General features: G+C 43.4%; 1 long non-coding RNA gene across 1 annotated transcript in view; it reads left to right on the top strand.

Annotated features, from left to right (window-relative positions):
* LOC123503934 overlaps positions 1 to 19,502 on the top strand; it is an 81,109-nt gene that overhangs the window by 42,057 nt on the left and 19,550 nt on the right. The window contains exon 2 of the long non-coding RNA XR_006674651.1: positions 5,604 to 5,638. This is a non-coding gene — a long non-coding RNA (uncharacterized LOC123503934). The remainder of the gene's footprint in view (positions 1 to 5,603; positions 5,639 to 19,502) is intronic.

The following is a 19,502-nucleotide window of genomic DNA, read 5'->3' as shown; positions in this document are numbered from 1 at the left end:
AACACCACCACCACCACCACCACCACATGCTGCGAAAACTCCCCACAGGACATCCTCACGTTTTTCCTGTCCGTGTTTCCATCGCCGCCAAGGCACGCACGGGGGCAGTTCCCGGGGCCAGGGGCGGGGAGCATTGAGACAGGTGGCTGGCCCTCATGACCACCTGTTGGCTGGAGGCAGGCGAGGCCGCTTGCACCAAATACCACTCCGCCTCCAGACTTTTCTTTCTTTCTTTACAAAACTGGAAGCAGGCCAAGAATTAAGTTAGGAGAGGATGATAATAAAAGTGTGGATAGAATGACCGCACGTTCCGAGTCCTTTATGTGACACTTGTTACTTCGTTTCGGTAACTTTTGGGCAATTATCGAGGGCAAAAAATGGAATTATACCAATGAAAGGTTGGAACTCTACTCAATTTTTATTTTCTGTTACCGTCAGTGGTGCTTTTCATTCCAGCTATTCCAGTCCGTTTTAATGAACCCAAATTAAACTACGGACACTTTATGGTTTGAAATGCTTGATTATCACCCTTTTTTTACAGTGATGGCTTTAGAAGTAAAACATTAAACTAACACCGGAACACTTTCATAAACTAAGGAGAGACCAAACTAGTTGAAATGAATAAAGTGAAGGAAAAATACAGAAATATCACGCACTAATAAGATAAATCAGTCAGAGAGAGAGAGAGAGAGAGAGAGAGAGAGAGAGAGAGAGAGAGAGAGAGAGAGAGAGAGGGATAAATACCTTTACTTTTCTCTTTTACTAGTAACGATAATCCCATGAAAACTGTAATAGGGACACAAACACCTCGAAGCCTGGTTAGCCTTCTGTTCCATGCTAACCTTCAGGCGAGGAGGTGATGGTGGTGGTGATGGTACTGGTGGTGATGGTGGTTGTGGTGGTGGTGGTGTTGAACAGGTTTTCATATTTTCTTGATTAAAGCTTTCCCTCAAAGTGCAGCAATGGAAGAGTAATATTTCAAGCAACAGTCATGCTTCCGGTGGTTTTCCCGAGCTGTGACGCGACGGGATCAGGCAAAGTTATCGTGATTATGGTTCCTGACTGCGAAATGTGTTTTTAAGTGGCGATGTCACCTCTCATGACGCGCCTCTAGCCATGAACGGTGCGCGCGCGCGTGTGTGTGTGTGTGTGTGTGTGTGTGTGTGTGTGTGTGTGTGTGTGTGTGTGTGTGTGTGTGTGTTTGCTTGCTCACTCTTTTTTTGTAATACGTTCTATGTTGGACTGAAGTTGTTTGCATCATTTTTTTTTTCCAATGTGTTTTACTACTACCACTGCCACTACTACTACTACTACTACTACTACTACTACTACTACTACTACTACTACTACTACTACTACTACCACCACACCGTCCCTACACCACCACCACTTTCATCGTGTGTGTGTGTGTGTGTGTGTCAGCCTCTGCCATAATCCCACCAATATAACTTTCCCTCTAAGCAATATGAGAGGCGTAGGCAACCCTCCAATCTCCTTCCTTAGCGTAACTAAGCGTCTGAGCAAATCACGTAAAAAAGAAAAAAAAGAGAGTTTAGATTTACTCTTGACTTAATTAGGAACTTTGAAGGCAGGAAGGTGAAGGAGGGAAGGAGGGAGGCGAAGGCAGGAAGGCAAGGAGGAAGGCAAGGAGGGAGGGCAGAGGATCATGGGAGGAGCTGAGGGGCTTGAGTGTCCTTATTGGGGGTTGTTTGGAAGCTATGAAGGCAAGGGCGTGGAAATCTTGCCGTCCAACTTCAGAAATTACGACGTTGGAGAGCACACACACACACACACACACACACACACACACACACACACACACACTGAGAGTAGTGGTGGTATAGGAACGGTGTGGTGGTAGTAGTAGTAGTAGTAGTAGTAGTAGTAAAACACTTGGGAAAAAGATCAATGCAAGCAACTTTAGTCCAACACACACACACACACACACACACACACACACACACACACACACACACACACACACACACTAGAATAGACAGAAAATGAGGAAGACGATAGATAGAACAGCACAACACACACACATACACACAAAAACAACAGCAACAACACACACAGACACACAGACACACAGACACACAGACACACATTCTGCTTAGTTTACCGTGTTAGCCAAAGTCAGTAACCAGTTTTCTCTTATTATTACTGGGGAACAAGAAGGATGACATGAAACTCTCTCTGTCTGGATGGGTGGTGGTGATGGTAGTGGTGGTGGTGGTGGTGGTGATGATGGTGGTGGTGGTGGCGGTGGTGCAGGCCTTGGGGCAGAGCAATAGTGGTGTTTGCGCTGACCACGTAACACACGGCCGCTGGGCTTCCGTTTGGCCTCTCTCTCTCTCTCTCTCTCTCTCGCACATACACGTTTCCTTGTCCTTCTGGCTGTATGACTGATGGAGAGAGAGAGAGAGAGAGAGAGAGAGAGAGAGAGAGAGAGAGAGAGAGAGAGAGAGAGAGAGAGACTGGCCTGTACTCACATCCCTAATGGAGTTTGAGGAGGACGATCACAATGAGAGAGAGAGAGAGAGAGAGAGAGAGAGAGAGAGAGAGAGAGAGAGAGAGAGAGAGAGAGAGAGAGAGAGAGAGGTGGATGAGGACGCGGATGAGTAGAGGAGGAGGAGGAGGAGGAGAGGAGGAGTGAGAAAGAAAAATGTGGAGAAAGATGAAGGAAAATGTTTGAAGGAGGAGGAAGAGAAGGGAGAGGGAGAATAGAAAAAGAACAGAGGAAAGCGCTGAAGAATGAGAGAGGAGCTGGAGAGGAGTGAAGAGAAGGTACGAGGTGATACAAAGCGAAACAGATGAAAGAAGAGGAAGATGAGGAGGAGAAGGAGGAGGAGAAGAAGGAGGAGGAGGAGGAGGAGGACGAGGAGGAGGAGGAGAGGAGGAGAAGGAGGAAGAACGTGTGCAGGGTGTAATTTTAATCTTTTCATGGGCTTTGTTTAACATCGAAAATTGAATCAGGAAATCCTTATTAGTTTTTTTTGTTCTTTTCACTGGATGGATGTGCACTTTGAAATAATGAATAGGAGCGCGGATGTACGTAAGTGAAGCACACACACACACACACACACACACACACACACACACACACACACACACACACACACACACACACACACACACACACGTTACCTGCCAGTGAGTACGTGTCGTAATACGAGTATGCATTTGGTTCTGTGCTCTGATTACTTGCCACAATACAACCGTACCCACCTACCTATTATCTACCTGTCTACTGATATTACCTGCCTCACCTACCTCCACGTCTGCACATATATTAAAAACCCAAAGAGGGAAAAAAGTCTTGCAAGAAATGATATAAAAAAAAAAAGGAAACAGCTCAAAAGTTCGCTATTGTCCAACTTTTTCTCTTATCACCACCACCGCCACTACCACCACCACCACCACCACCTTTGTCGTAAAATAATTAATCCCCACGTCCTCTTAGTGCTCCTTCGGCTCTCATTACCTCGAGTCCTTCGCCTTTATGGGGTTTTAACGCCTTCCCAGCCTTCAGTAATATCAGTGAGCTTTTCTTTCCTCTCTTCTTTCACTCCTACCATTGCGAATCACAAAGTATCACATTTATTTTAGTTAAGGAAACCTGTATCTCGTTTTTCATGCTTTTCACTACAATTTCTTCCTTTTGGCATTTGATTCTCTGTGATATACTAAACAAATCTATGGTTGCACTTTTTTCATTTATGCGTGTTTAAAATTTCGGCAAATTCTTGAAACTATCACAATATTGAGATACCTTTTACAAGAAGGTTGTGGATGTGGGGATAAGAAATACTTCAGAGAGAGAGAGAGAGAGAGAGAGAGAGAGAGAGAGAGAGAGAGAGAGAGAGAGAGAGAGAGAGAGAGAGAGAGAGAGAGAGAGAGAGAGAGAGAGAGAGAACCATAAAAGAAAGACAGGTAGAAAAAAACAAAACAAAAAAAACAAGAACATCGAAACCAGAGAGAGAGAGAGAGAGAGAGAGAGAGAGAGAGAGAGAGAGAGAGAGAGAGAGAGAACCATAAAATAACACAGGCAGAAAAAATAAAACAAAAAAAGAACATCAAAACCAGAACAAAGCAGAAAGAAAAGACGAAAGGGAGAAGCACGAGAAGAAGAGAGTGAAGAAGTGTGTCATGTAGCATAGAAATGGTCAAGAAGTGAAACAGGACCAATGAAAACCAGACTTATCATCTCTGTGGCGTTTGAGAATAGTCCTAATGAGAGAAGAAAGCGATCAACATTTTTTTTTTTTTGCTGCATCGCTACTATTCAATGTAGAGAAAAAGGTGTTTGGGATTTAAAAGACAAAAAAGGAAAAATATTAACCAGAATAATGAGGTTGATTAAAAAGGCTGATTAAGAAGTAAGAGGATGAAAATTTTTTTAGACTGTATAATTGCCCAGAAGTGGAAGGGTTAAGGGAACAATCATTAAGTATTTTCTGAAACACTGTTCACAAACCGACTATATGAAAAATAAAACTACAGTTGACGTTATATAAATTTCTAAAGTATGATTTTTTTACGAATATAGCGTCAAATGAACAAGATTTCCACACTAGTCACATACGAAACATTTTGGAACCCGGCTAATCATCTTTGTGGCCTGGTCGTGGTCCTAGTCCTTGCCGCGGTGAGAGAGCCAAGGGTTTCAGAATAGTGGTCACTTGTCCTCTCGCTGCTTTCACCTCAAGTCTGGGTGAACGTTGTGTGGGTCTGTGTCCCTGCCGCATTTCATCAGCGGTTCCGTGGCCTTATAGTAATATCATTCTCCCCACTCCCCATTATCTCATTCCCTCTTTCCCTTAGTGGTTCCTAGTGGTCCCCTTATAAGAGAGACTCCTTATCATGAATGCTAATGCTTCTCCTCCTCTCTCTTTCTCTTTCTCTCTCTTTTTCTCTCTCTTCTCACCACATACGTATATGGTTTGTTCCTTTATCAGTCTTGTTTTCTTCTACTCTTTTTTCTATTTCTGTGTCTCTTTTCTTTGTTACTCTGTTGTGTTTGGGGATGTTTTTTAAAGGATGTTTTATTTTTACTGCTGTTTTTTTCTGGTTCTCTCTCTCTCTCTCTCTCTCTCTCTCTCTCTCTCTCTCTCTCTCTCTCTCTCTCTCTCTCTCTCTCTCTCTCTCTCTCTCTCTCTCTCTCCACGCAGTACTTCAGCTTTATATTTTCTTCCGGGTGTGGCAGACGCTCACACACACACACACACACACACACACACACACACACACACACACACACACACACACACACACACACACACACACACACACACACACACACACACACACACACACACACACACACACACACACACACACACACACACACACACACACACACACACACACACACACACACACACACACACACACACACACTGCTTCTACCGTCCCCTCTCCACAGTTCCTTCCTCCCCGGGGGCGCTGGGACACGTAATTTCTCATTCCGTGGGTTAAATTAAGTTTTCATCTCCCTTCCTTCTTCTAGGGTTTCCAGCAGCCTTGAGAGGGAGATCAGAGAGAGAGAGAGAGAGAGAGAGAGAGAGAGAGAGATAATGACGTGTCTTCTTTTCTCTCCACAGGTTGGATTTCTCGTCCTCGTCCTTCTAAGTCTCAGGTAAGTCCGAAGCTTCCTTATGTTCTCTCTCTCTCTCTCTCTCTCTCTCTCTCTCTCTCTCTCTCTCTCTCTCTCTCTCTCTCTCTCTCTCTCTCTCAAGTCCAGTTTTTTCTTCTAATCGTTATGTATTTATTTATTTTTTGTCATTTTTAAGCGCATTTTGTCAATATGTTTATATATATCTAAAGCTCTATGCAACTGACTGTCCATTTCTCTCTCTCTCTCTCTCTCTCTCTCTCTCTCTCTCTCTCTCTCTCTCTCTCTCTCTCTCTCTCTCTCTCTCTCTCTCTCTCTCTCTCTCTCGACTTCCAACCCTTTCACACTTTTATTTTCACGAAGTACTGTCCCTTCTGTCCTTCTCTTTTCTTTCTCGTTCTATATATTTTTCTTGATTTTTTCCTGCTCTTTCCTTCCTCCATTTCCTTCCTTCATCAATCACTTTCCCTCTCCCTTTCATTCCTGCTTCTCTGTTTTTCTTGTCCTTTCATTCCCTTTCCTTCGTCTGTCATTAATTTCTGTACTTCTCTTTTGCTTTTCTCTTTTTTGTTTCTTATTTTTCGTATTCCATTATTGCTCTTTATCTTATTATTTTCTTTTTTTTTACTTTCCTTATTTTTCTCTTCTTGTATCCTCTTTGTAATTATTTCTTTTTTTCTCTCTCTCTCGTTCTTTCGTTTGTGTTTCTGTTCGTCAACTTATTTCGTTACTATTTTTCACATGTTTATGCATTTTTCCTTTACATTTTTCTTGCCTTACTTTTCCTCCTCCTCCTCCTCCTCCTCCTCCTCCTCCTCCTCCTCCTCCTCCTCCTCTTCTTCTTCCCTTGGACCTCCGCCTTCCTCCCAACACGCCCAGTCCCCTCCTTTTTTTTTCAGCCTTCCTTTGGGATCTTATTCTTTTTAGTTCAATGTGCATCTGGCATTTAGGCATGTATGTAGATTCTCTCTCTCTCTCTCTCTCTCTCTCTCTCTCTCTCTCTCTCTCTCTCTCTGCGCGTCACTAACCTTGGTGTATGTCATTTGCATCTTTTTCCTTCTCTCTCTCTCTCTCTCTCTCTCTCTCTCTCTCTCTCTCTCTCTCTCTCTCTCTCTCTCTCTCTCTCTCTCTCTCTCCTCCCTCTCCCTCTACGTCTACCTCCCTTCCTCGCTTACCTTGTCCATCAATGCTCCCTCACTTTTCCTCCCTAATACTGACTCTACCTCTCCACCTCTTTTTTGTCTCTCGCCCTCCCTCTACTTCTCTCAGGTCGCGGTGCCTCCCTTCCCTTGGCTCGCGTAATGGCCTGTCAGTGTGACTTGCCGTGGTGGCCAGAAGGTCGCTAACACACCGTCGCCGCCGCCAGATTTAGTGCTCGTAATAGCGTAAAATCCATACTGCGTGGGGGTCTCGGCCTGCATATCGGTAATGGACGCCCGCTGGAGGAGAGCCGTGGGTCTGGAGAGGGAGGGAGAGGGAGCAGAGGGAGTGGATGACGTCAAGGGAGGGGAGAGCGCTAGGCGGAAAGGAAATTAAAGGAAGGAACGGTGGGGGAAGAGGGAAAGAGACGCTGGAGGTCGTGGAAAGCAAGGTTCTATGCTTCCTTAATTAAATATGTGAAGGTAAGAGGATAGTTGATGGGAAAAAAGGTGGCAGCCAAACTAGGGGGAAATTAAAAGAGGTAACAGAGGGATAGGTTTGGGGTAAAAATACTTGGGTAGGTAATGGAGAGGCTCCCTTGGTTGGCTGGCTGGTTCACTGGCTGGCCGGCTCGTGCACCCGTGAAATGCGCAGTATGTGTTGTGTCTTCTGGAAAATTATCATTGGGTAGTCTTAGCCATTAATCGAGTAACGCACCACACTCACTTCTATATTCATGGTCCTTTTTCAGTCTCTGTTCTTGTAGCTGGTCAAAACTTGAAAACCGGACTCGAAAAACTGTCGCAGGAAAATACAGGAACACATGTTAAGTTGCTACAGACAGAATACAAGAGAAGGAAAGGTGGAAAAGAAGGAAAGAGAGAAAAGGAGAACAGAGGCGGGAGGGAATATTAAAATGCAAGAGAAAATGAAAACATGAATACAGGAAGAAACATAAGAATAAAAAGAAGGGAAACACAATAACAGTTAAAAAAGAATAACGGAGACGGAACTGAGAAGAAACGAGAGAGAAAAAATAGAAAATACAAAATACGAAAGAAGAAAAGATAAAGAAAAACAAGACGAAAGTGAAATAAAGCGAGAAAGAAATTAAAAAGGAGAGAAGAAAGGAGAGGAAAAAAAGAGAAAGTCGGTCGGAAGGGAAGGGAAGACGAAGAAAGAACGAGAAGTGGCAGAGAAACGCGGAGGAACAGAAGGAGAAAGGAAAGGAAATGTGCTTAATGAGAAAGGAGATGAAGCTTGTCCTCACTTTTCCTGCCTAACATTGAACTCACACTCCAGCTCTCTCTCTCTCTCTCTCTCTCTCTCTCTCTCTCTCTCTCTCTCTCTCTCTCTCTCTCTCATCTTTTATATATATTCATTTTCTTTGCTTTAACGTCATATTTTTTCATCTCATTTTTATTTCCACATTTTTGCTTTACATTTTTGAGTTTTTCGTTTTGTATTATTTTTTTTCTTTAACCTTTCCTTGTTGTCTCCTCTCCTTGTTTATTATTGTCGTGTTGCATTCCTGTTTTCTTTGTTTTTTGTTTTTGCTTTCCATCAGGACGTAGCAGAGATCGTTAGTATTCTCCGTTGTCAGCGCGCCAGATAACGCTATTATCACTTAGATGCTCCCCTGGCTATCTACTATCTGCTACATCTATCACTCCTTATCTATCTATTTTTTGTAAACAGTTCGTCCCTTTCACCACCTTCATTGTCCTCCATCTCCTCTTTCTCCTTGTTCGTCTTTTGTCTTCTTCGTCTTCATCATTTCAGTTCCGTTTTCATTTCCCTTTTCTTTCATACTTCCTTCTGGCTCTTCCCTGGATTGACCGTAAGTGATTAATTTCATCATAACTTGGTGTCAAAGCACTTCAGTTAGTTAAGAGTTGAATCACGTTAGTTCGGGATAAGTTAGTTAGCTTGGTTGCGTTAGGAGTGCTTCATAACCTAATATCGAAGCACTTCAGTTGATTTTACCATTTGAATAGCAATAATTTACCGGGAGTTAGTTTGGTTGTGTTGATGAAAGCGTTTGGGGTCGCGACAAAAAGGGACAGAAGTGAAGAGTCGCAGTTTCAGCACTAGCAAGGCATATGTGGTGGCGTGTCATGTTTTGTAGTCTTGCTATGTGTGTTGGCAGTTTCTAGCGACAAGGAAGAAATTATTCTCTATTTTTGGGGAGTTAATCGGCATGGAGTGAAAGTGGTGCTGTAAGGGCGAGTAAAGAGGGAAGAAGTATGCGTGTTCTTGAGTGAGTGAGGTGGGTAAGTGGATGGTTGTAGAAGGTCGAATAGGGAAAAAAATAAAGGAAGAAACTGAAGGTGAAAAAAAAAAAAGATAAAGGGAAGAAAGAAGGAAGAAAGGAGAAAGACAAAAGGAACGTATAGAATTAGAGAAAAAAGGAGAAAGAAAAGAGGATGTAGATAGGGAATGAAGCAGAAAGACCTAAGAAAAGGATGAAATTAGAAACGAAAAGAAGGAATAGTGTCTCTCTCTCTCTCTCTCTCTCTCTCTCTCTCTCTCTCTCTCTCTCTCTCTCTCTCTCTCTCTCTCTCTCTCTCTCCATTTTCATCCCTAAACTCTAAGCTGAAACAGACTCCTATTTTCTCCATTCACTTTTCGTTCCCACACGTGCTCGGAACTTTGCAGTAACAGCCAAACTCGAACGGGCAGGGAAGGAGAGATTCTGCTTCCTTTACTCCTCGCCAAAGACTCCCAAAACACCCTCTGCAATTCCCTGCCTGTGTGTGTGTGTGTGTGTGTGTGTGTCTAGGTAGGTAGGTAGGTAGGTAACTGAATAGAATTGTTATTGCTCTCTCTCTCTCTCTCTCTCTCTCTCTCTCTCTCTCTCTCTCTCTCTCTCTCTCTCTCTATCCCATTTCATTTTTATTTGAATACTGTTTCTATTTCGTCTTTTCTTTATATAATTCTTTCGTTCTATCTCTAATTTTCTCTTCTTTGTGTACCTTCAAGTTTTTTTTTTTACCAATTGTCTCAGCATCATCAATTTTGCCATTCATGTCATCGTTTTTTACTATTACTTTAAAATTAATATCCATCTTATTCAAACATCAAGTTATCTATTTTTTTTTCCTGCTTTTTTTCAGCATTATCATTTTTTCTTCTGCTTGGTCGTGAATCTAGCATTAATTCCCCCGTCACCATTCTTGTTTGCGTTGGAACAATTATTTCATTACTGCGCGCCACGTCTCTCTCTCTCTCTCTCTCTCTCTCTCTCTCTCTCTCTGTTTACTTTATCCGATGCGTTTGTCCGTGTTGACTTTTCCTTGCATTATTCATCAGCAGCTTCAGAATTTGCTTGACTTTTTCCACCTCTCGTTTGTCTTTGAGCTGTTATTTCATTATCTCTCTCTCTCTCTCTCTCTCTCTCTCTCTCTCTCTCTCTCTCTCTCTCTCTCTCTCTCTCATCAATAATGGAGATAATTTCTAACCGCGACTTTGTTTTCAATCATTGCTTTCTCATTATGATGGAAATTGAACCTCGTAGTATGGAATATGGCAAAGTCTCGGTAATAATATGCTTGCGAGAGTTCAGGACATTCACGCCCTTCTCATCTGGCGGCCGTGTATAATAAAAACTGACAGACAGAGTGAGTCAACGGCCCGGAAAAAATAAAAACATGGGAAAAGCGAATGGAAGCTCGTGGATGTCATGCAGGTGGCGTGGCAGGATCGAGTTAGCACCGTGTTAAGGGCCATTACGGCTATTATGACTCAGGCGCTACCGGCAGCACTGGAGAATATGTCGCTGGAAAGGTAAATGAATTAGTGAAATACCAAAAGACGTATAAGACTCCGGGTAATTGTATCATCGCTTATCAGGTAATTCAATTCACGTGATGTTATTGACGCTTATATTGTTATGGTCATCCTTTGATAAAAAAAAAATATATGTATGGACTCGGATAAAAGATAATAGTTGAATTTCGTCTTTTCACTTTATGGAGCACAAGTGTTTTCCAATTTTGCATAATCCTGTTGACTCTTTTCCTTTGGGACTGGTACATCAATGGCCTCTTTTCTCCTTTTTTATATCCTTTGATTAGAGTGTCTCTCACATAAAGAAAACTGTATAAGAGACTTTAGTACAAAATATCTAAAAAGTTGTACAGTGCGTAATGCGGGGAAAACTGTAGCAATGAGAGGGTTAACACACATTTTAAGACGAGAATTAGATCCAGGCTCAGGCGCCGTGAAAGGGAAGCTGGAGCGAGATGGAACACAACCGGCGAGGAGAGAATTCCAGATTAATTGAAAATGAAATAGACTTCAGACAATGTTGTTGCTGCTGCTGCTGCTACCGAGGCGCCTCCAGTCACGAGATAGGGAAAAGGAGAAAGAGCGTGTAGTGTTGTTCTTTCCACAATTCAGATAGAGAGAAGCAGTACAGGGCAGTGAACAGCAGCGTGGCACAACACCCTCAGGTCAGAAGTTCGACAAAATTCTGTACTCAAGGGCGCCTTTTGTTTACTTTAATGGAATGGAAACAAGGACAGGCCCCGAACAGCCGCCACCCTGCCTTCAGAGGCCCGCTGCCTGGCGCCGCCCACACCTGGCGGCCCGCTCGCAACACAGGTGTGGTGATGGACAGGTAGTTAGTAGCTTCTGACACACGTGAAATCGGCTCCATTTAGGCTTCATTCCTCTTGGCAGCTCACTGTGTTCCCGCCACCATTGATGTTATTGGCGTTTTGTCGCGCAATCACACTCACTAGCTCACCAGAGACAGAGAGAATGAGAGAGACGGAAGGGGTGCTCTTTGCTTGTCTGTATTACATGCCTGAGGGAAGGGGATAGGGTAGGTGTGCCCCGCGTTGCGGCGGGAGTGACGGTCTGAGTCCTGGCCACCAACTTTCAAGGGGAAGGAACGTTTTGGAAGCTGAAGTTGCATTCTCAAGGGAAGCGCAGAGCCCGCGGCGAGGCCAAGAAAGTGTTTGTGTGGACTTGGCAAGCAGCAGCCTCGGGACTACAAAGATGCGATGTGGGGAGGAGGAAAGAATTATATGCTGGAGTATGAAAATGGGAGAAGAATATGCTTGTTTGAAAAATGAAGTGTGGAATTGTCTGGTGTTAATCATTGGTTCATTTGTTTGTCTCTTTATTCGTGTATGTACTCTTGTATTCATATATAATGTGTCTGACTCTTGGTTTATATATATTTGCCTGCTTTCCTGGTACGTAATCTGTATTTGTATATTTATTATTGTATTTATTTATTTATCTACTTATTTATTCATTTATTTATATTTTCATTTTCTTTTTTTTGCGTTTCCACGCTGTTGGTTATTCTTGCTATTTATTCATAACATATCATTTTACTTGTGTATATCCATGTTTAGGTATCCATCAGTCTTATGATACTTGCTTATACATACACCAATTACACGAAAAACAATGTCGAACGTAGGCGAGAGAAAGTAAGCTTCAACTTGGTATATAATCTGCATCCATCACAAATACATACTTTTCGATACAAATAGACACTCTCCAGGTGGCGGGCGGCCTTTGAGAGTGTTCCCGCGGCCGCATTGCATCACCATGGTCACTTGGTGAGATCTCCTTCTCGGCTTTCTCATCCCCCATTACCAAGACCAAGCATCACGCACTTTGAAATATGCAATCAGGTTTCACACACTTCAGAGCAACCAAGGATACATAACTCTTCTCACGGTTATGCATGTTAGCAAACATATTCTTATTTTTATAACTTTGGAGATACAGTGACAACAGTTACAGCTCATACATTTTCTTTTCTGCAAGTCTGTGATATATAAACTCGTCCCCACAAACATCAGTTAATTGCAAGTTAATCATAAATATTTACATTTTTTTTTTCAAATATAGTTTTTTGTACTACATTATTTTATTACGTATAGTTTTATAGCTGAGTGATGATTAGATTAACCTCATATTCTTTTTTTTTCATATCATTGCAAGCACCAGGTGTCAGGAGAGACGTGTCTAATGTTTTGCAAATTGAATATGGAACATTGTTATAAGACCTTACCAGGAAAACTGATTGTGTAAATGAAAAGTGTCGCACTGGAGTCATGAGGTCGTGTGTGTGTGTGTGTGTGTGTGTGTGTGTGTGTGTGTGTGTGTGTGTGTGTGTGTGTGTGTGTGTGTGGCAGCAGTACTGGTATAGTAGTAGTAGTAGTAGTAGTAGTAATAGTAGTAGTAGTAGTAATAGCAGTAAGAGTGGGGGAAATGTATATATCCCAGGGCGTGGTTATACTGACGGTACCTGTACTCACAGAAGAGGACGTGATTACACACACACACACACACACACACACACACACACACACACACACACACACACACACACACGGAAGCAGAGCACGTACTGTACCTTCCGTTTGTTTATTACCTTTCGTATGACGTAACGTTGAGGCTGCGGCGGTGGACGGAGGCAGGAAGGGAGAGGGAGGGAGGGAGAGGCAAGGACGTTTTCACTCCGACAGACTATAACGTGACCTTACTATGGCATGTGCGTGACACATTCCACTACTGCATATCTGTACTGGAAATGAAGCAGGAGATTGCGAGGTACAGGCAGTAATGTTGTTACGTGATGTGTATATTTATTTTCTAGATATTTGTATGGAGTTATCATCTCATCTACACAGTATCTAGGTCATGTGCAAGTGTTTATCAAAAAGGAAGCGAAGGAAAAGCAGAAAGAAAATTATGTTTTGTTGGGGTTACGTGAGATGGATCGCTGCAAACATTCATTCCTCGCTCTGATGGCGGCGTTATCATCTCAGCCACGCAACTTGGAGGTCATGCACTGCTTTGCCTGAAGGAAATCGATACGTGTGTGTGTGATGGATTTTAATGACGACCTTTCATCTATGTCTTACAATCTCGCATCTCTGTTTTAGAGAATGTAACTAAATACTTGTAATGGCCAACTGCTATACTGCCGTTTGCTTTTCCTTTTGCCCTCCGTGACGTTGAGTTTAGTAACTATCGTCTTCAAATCGTGCTGGAGTAGACAGTGCAATACCCACGCGGCCTCCCCGGTGTAGTGGAGCAGGGGAGCTAATTGCCACCTGGCGCAACGTGGGCGAGGTTAGGTGAGGCAATCCGGATGTCAGAGTTAAGCCTGTCATTGGAGTGACGCACCTGTAACCCAACCCAACACGCGCTCAAATGTCAAGGAGTTGGAGATGAGCGCCGCTGCTATGTTTATGCCCTTCTTGCCTTTCCTCAACTTTCCACATAATTTCCCAAGAACGACAACAACTTACGTAATAGGCACTCGCTGCAGTTAAGCCGCTACTCTGCTACTCTTACTTGCCATCTTATTGGAAACTCGTCACCCCAATTACTGCCACCTCAGGAAATGTTCATATACTTTAGCGAAGTGTGTTGTATTGTTCACGATCAGAGCGTGACGGTGGCGTTTGAAGGTAACGTGTAATTAGAGTCTGTGGTGGATGCGGAGAAGCGAGTGTCAGGGCCGCCAGACGATGAGTGGAGGATCTTGGTAAGGAAGTGCAGTGTGAGGGCATCGTGATTAATGGGGTCCTTTTCCCTTTCTGGCATACACTGATGGTGAACTTGCTCGATAAAAAAAAAAAAAAAAATCTAGTGAAAAAAGATTGTTTATTGACCTCTTAAGTACCATGACGCGTTTTTCATATTCATTCTGCTTACTATTTGGTGATTTTACGTAGCTTCAGAAACTCATGTAAGAGATTTAAATAGTGAAGACTGTTCCATTAATTTTCTGACCTCCATAGACCCTTCCTAATTTAAGTAAAATTGTCTAATCGTACACAAAGTAAGAAGGCAAAAATGTGTCCCAGTACTGAAGGGGTTAAATTGATAGATGGTTCCTCGTCTCTTTCTGGCCTACACTGGTGAACTGGCTTACCCGAAAAAAGATACGTGAAAAATGATTGTTTATTGAATTTGATACTTGTTTAATTATTACACATACATCCCATTGTTTATTGAATTTGATACTTTGTTAATTATTACACATACATCCCATATCATATTCCTGAGAGGTGTGAGCATAGTCGCCTCGCTTCTCCATCTGGCCGCCAGGTGTCTCGTGTGGCGGTGATCGTGGGAATTTTCGCTCAGTTTGTACATTTTTCTCCCTCACCTTAGCGGCTCATCCTCTGCGCCACTCCTGAATTATTAACTTGTAATGTGAAGGAATAAAAAAAAAACTTTATTGCATCATAAATATGCAAGAGGATTTTTTGTAAAGTCCGTGATATTCAGTATTTTTTTCTCTCTCTTTTGTCTACTTACCTGCACACCGCTCACAAATGATCCGTTTATTGCCGCACTGGAAAACAATGCAAGGATTTTTCTTTCAGCGTAACCCTGACGAGACAAACGTTCAATAACAATGAGGAAAAAAAGAACATTCTCTTCTCTATAAATAACAAGAAAAATAGAACGACTGAAAGATGCTGTGTTTATTTAAGTCTATTTATTCGAAAGGCTGTAGTTGAAGTTGCACGAGTATTTAATGGTGTTTATATAGTTCTAGTGACAGATTAACAAGATTCCTGCACTATTAACACGAGCTACACTAACGAAAACTCAGCAAATCATACCTGTGACTTTCGAAAATAGTCATGGTGTGAAGCCAGAGCGTTTTAGAATTTGGAACCATTGACTCAGCGAGCGACAATACACGAGCTGTTACTTCGACTTTTCCCCCGATAATCTATACTAATCTTGTTACAGTGAATTGCGACACGAGCTGGGAAAAAACACCCTCTTAAAAAACATCTTTCATTCGAGGGTTTTCATGGAACTCTTGGCTAAAATTCGGATTTTTATGTTCATGTTGTTGCTGCGATTCCAAGATTGTATGTGTTAGTAAGTTAGGATTATTGGTGTTCTAAGGTATATTCAGTATCGTGTGTGTGTATGTGTTCTCTGATCTTTACACAGTGTAGATTATCATGAAAAAGATAAACGGAAAGAGAAGGAGGATGAGGAAAAGAGAAGGAGGAGGAGGAGGAGGAGGAGGAGGAAGGAGGATTAGGAGATGGGAGATGATGATACAGAAAGAGTAAGAGGAAGAAAGGAGGAGGGGAAAGAAGATGAAAAGAACAAGAATGAAGAAAGAATGAAAGAAAGAAAAAACAAGAAATAAAGAAAAGAAAACAAAGAAAACTCACTCACTCACTCACTCATTCACTCACACACTCACTGACTCACTCATCCACCCACTCACACACTCACTCGCTCATTCACTCACTCACTCATTCACACACACACACTCACTCACTCACTCACTCACTCACGGCTGAAGGTCAAGTGTGTGGTGAGGAAACATCTTAAAACATCCGTAATTAGATGCTTTTGTGGGTCAGCTCTTGGTGGGAAGGGGGTTAGTAGAAGGAGGGTGATGGGGAAGAAGATTGGGGCTTGGGGGTGGCTGGTGGGATGATTGGGGAAGCAGAAGGGTGGTGTTGAGGCAGGGGAAGGGTGGTGGATAAGAGTGAGGCAGGGGGAAGGGTGGTGTGGAGGCAGGGTTGGTGTTTAACTGTTATTATACTTGATGAGAAGATACACGCCTTGATTCTCTCCCCCTTCCTGCTCTATTTTCCCCCTTTCGTCCACCCTCATCGCCCATCTGTCGGCTGAAATTGTTTGATAATGAATGATTTGGTTATCGTTCATCACCGGCAGCTTGTATTAGTACGACTGATTGGTATTGGTGTTATTATTATTATTATTATTATTATTATTATTATTATTATTATTATTATTATTATTATTACTATTATTGCTATTATTATTATTATTATTATTATTATTATTATTATTATTATTATTATTATTATTATTATTATTATTATTATTATTATTATTATTATTATTATTATTATTATTATTATTATCATTATGAGCCAGCTTGCTTCACGGGTCACGGCGCATAATTAACCCGCCAGGCCGAGTCATTCATTTTCCAACAAGCCACAGCCGCCGAGGCACAATGGCGAGGTAAACGCGGCACTGTAAAGCCGGAAACCTGACGGCGAGTGGCGTGAGGGTGGCGGTGGCGGTGGCGGTGGCGGTGGTGGTGGCGAGGCGGCAGCAGCCCTGGCCGCGGCCTTGGCGGGGAAAGTTGTGTTGTGGGGAAACCAATGGGCGGCGCGCGTCACTCCTGCCGCTGCTACCGCCGCGGCCTCACGTTGTACACGCTGGCACGCCGCTGCTGGCCCGAGAGGATCACACCACTCCTGAAGTAAGAAGATTTATACTTTTCTATGGAGAGAACTGTGACTTCTTTTCTTGCAAAGAGTTATAAAGTGTAAAGCTTTCAAAGGATGACTCATTTGCTGCTCTAATGGTGTCTCGGCCTCATTAAGGTTCATTAAGGTGTTCAGTGTGTACTAACTGCCAGGCCTGTCCATCAAGAGTGATGGAAGTCGAGTAGTGTTGGTGCGACGAGTTTCAGTGACATTGTTGGCGCTGTTGTGTGTTGTAGCAAGTGTCACAACCCACATTGACAGTTGGCCTCACTCGTCGTCCCAGAGGAAGGCTGCACGTAATAGTGGCTCTGAAATTAATCATGGTGACACCCGTGTAGGCTGACGTGCCACACACTGCCAAGGCGTACTTTAGAATCATTCGTGAACTCTTGCATAAAGTTTCTTAATTCATTTGTCACTTTAATAATCAATATAAATGCAATTGTGTTTTTGAATAAGCATTACTTTCCAAAATAGCGGAAAGTTTAAAACTAACTACGTTCCTTGCTTGATTGACAAGGCGATGACACCAATGCGGAGACTTAATGCTAATGGAATGGAATTATTTTGAAACTGAAATAAGATCTGACTGACCGTGACGAGAAGTCAAGGTGAGAAATTTAACTTGTTAAAATTTGTCCTTAAAGGTGAGACCCCATCGTCTTGATCAGACCCCGCCGCTGCATCGTGCCCCCAGAGACTGCCTCCACACTGAGCCAGACCTGAGCCAGGCCAGGCCAAGCCGCAGGGATAAAAAGATCTGATCTTCAGTGACTCTGCGACCTCTTTCTATCCAGTTTCCAGTTCCACCACTCCACCCTCCTTGACACTCGTGGTCTGAAAACTCCCCGGCACTTCCCGTCACTCCCTGGCACTGCAGCACCTTGTCCTTCATCTCGATCCCTGGCACTTCTCCAGGCCCTCTGTCTGCCTGGCTCTCCTGAATGCCCTGCCCCTCGTGACGCTTCCCTATACACACCGGCCACTGCACACTGGCTACTCGTCAGTTCCACCTCTCCACACCGCTCTCCGCCTCTCCCTGCCTCCCTGGCATTGCGAATCCAGCGCCTCGACATCTGAACCCAAGCCATACTGTACCCTGGCTTGCTGTCATTCCGGAAGTGTCTCGAAACCACGCCGTCGTGCCGCCACCCCAGAGCGGCGCCAGTGGCCGGTGCTCATCGCCCCACTCCACCCCTCCACCGTCCTCCCGCCATCCCACACTCCCGGCCCTGACCTGCCCTCCCTCTCAACGTCCCCGGCGCCTGTGTCGTCTATTCCAGCCTTGTCAGCATTAGCTCCCGGAGGGCTCTCTTTTTGCAATCAAGGTTTATGGTAGGACGGAAAAAAAGGAAGGAAGGAAGGAAGGAAGGTTGGTTTAAGAAGGTAACAAGTTGAAAAATTGGTACATTATCTTTTTGACCTGTAGTATTGGTGCCTCGTTAAAATCAGTGGTGGTTTGTCATCGTTAAGGACACCAGGTGAATGAAGAACGTCTGAGCAAAGAAGGCAGTACAACAAGTGAAAGATTAGAGTGGCAGTGTTGCTTGTCCACGAAAGTTGTGTTGTAGGAAAGAAGGAAGAGTTAAAAGAGGAAGTGAAGTAGAAGATATTGACTTTGTGGCTCTGGTGAAAAAGTGCGTGATAATAAAGTGAAGAGCAAGAGAAGGAGAGAAGATTACACAAGGCAGACAAAACCATTCCAAGACAGTGATAAGGCTGTGTCCGGCTCAAAGGGTTTACTGCTGCTTACCTCAGCTGTCTTCCAACCTCAATCCCCTTCCCTCCATCCCACATCCTTCTATTCTGACGTCCTTTCTCTATCTTTATCATCCTGCACCCAAACTACATAAACTTCTCCTCCATTCTTCCTCCAGCTTAATTTTCTCCGTTGCTTCTACCATCCCTTCTACTTCCTCTCCTCTCGTCTTGCTCCATTTCTCTTCTCATCAACCCCAATCCTTCCCTCCCTCCCTAATCTGTCTAACCTAACCTTAACCAACTTAATCTTTTCTATATACCCTCATCTTTCCTCGATTAATTTGTTAACACCTCTACGTTCCTTAACTCATTTCTTTTCTCTCAACACTCAACCCAACCCAACCCAACCTAACCCAACCTAACCTAACCTAACCTAATCTAACCAAGCCTAACCTAAACGAATCCCTTCTTTATTCTCTCATCCTGCTGTGCTTAATTTTCATATTCTCTCCCAGTATCTTCCCTCTTCTCCCAGCTTAACCTGACCTAACGTAACCTAACGTAACCTAACCTAACCTAAATCGCCAAAATGGTTCTCGGTCTCGTAGTGGACATAATGCTTCTCGTTCTTCCCATCCTGCTCGTCGTCCACCTCCTGAACCGCCGGAATCGAAGCAGAAGGAGAATACATGAGTAGCACCAGCAGGAGTAATGGTCGCCCTTCGCAGTACTTGATGAAATGTAGTACTATGCCATAAAACCTTGCGTGCGTGAGTGAGAGT

The sequence above is a fragment of the Portunus trituberculatus genome, chromosome 15, assembly GCF_017591435.1.
Source record: "Portunus trituberculatus isolate SZX2019 chromosome 15, ASM1759143v1, whole genome shotgun sequence".
Classification (NCBI taxonomy): domain Eukaryota; kingdom Metazoa; phylum Arthropoda; class Malacostraca; order Decapoda; family Portunidae; genus Portunus; species Portunus trituberculatus.
The sequence above is the reverse complement of the archived record's forward strand: the minus strand, read 5'-3'. Positions and strand labels throughout refer to the sequence as shown.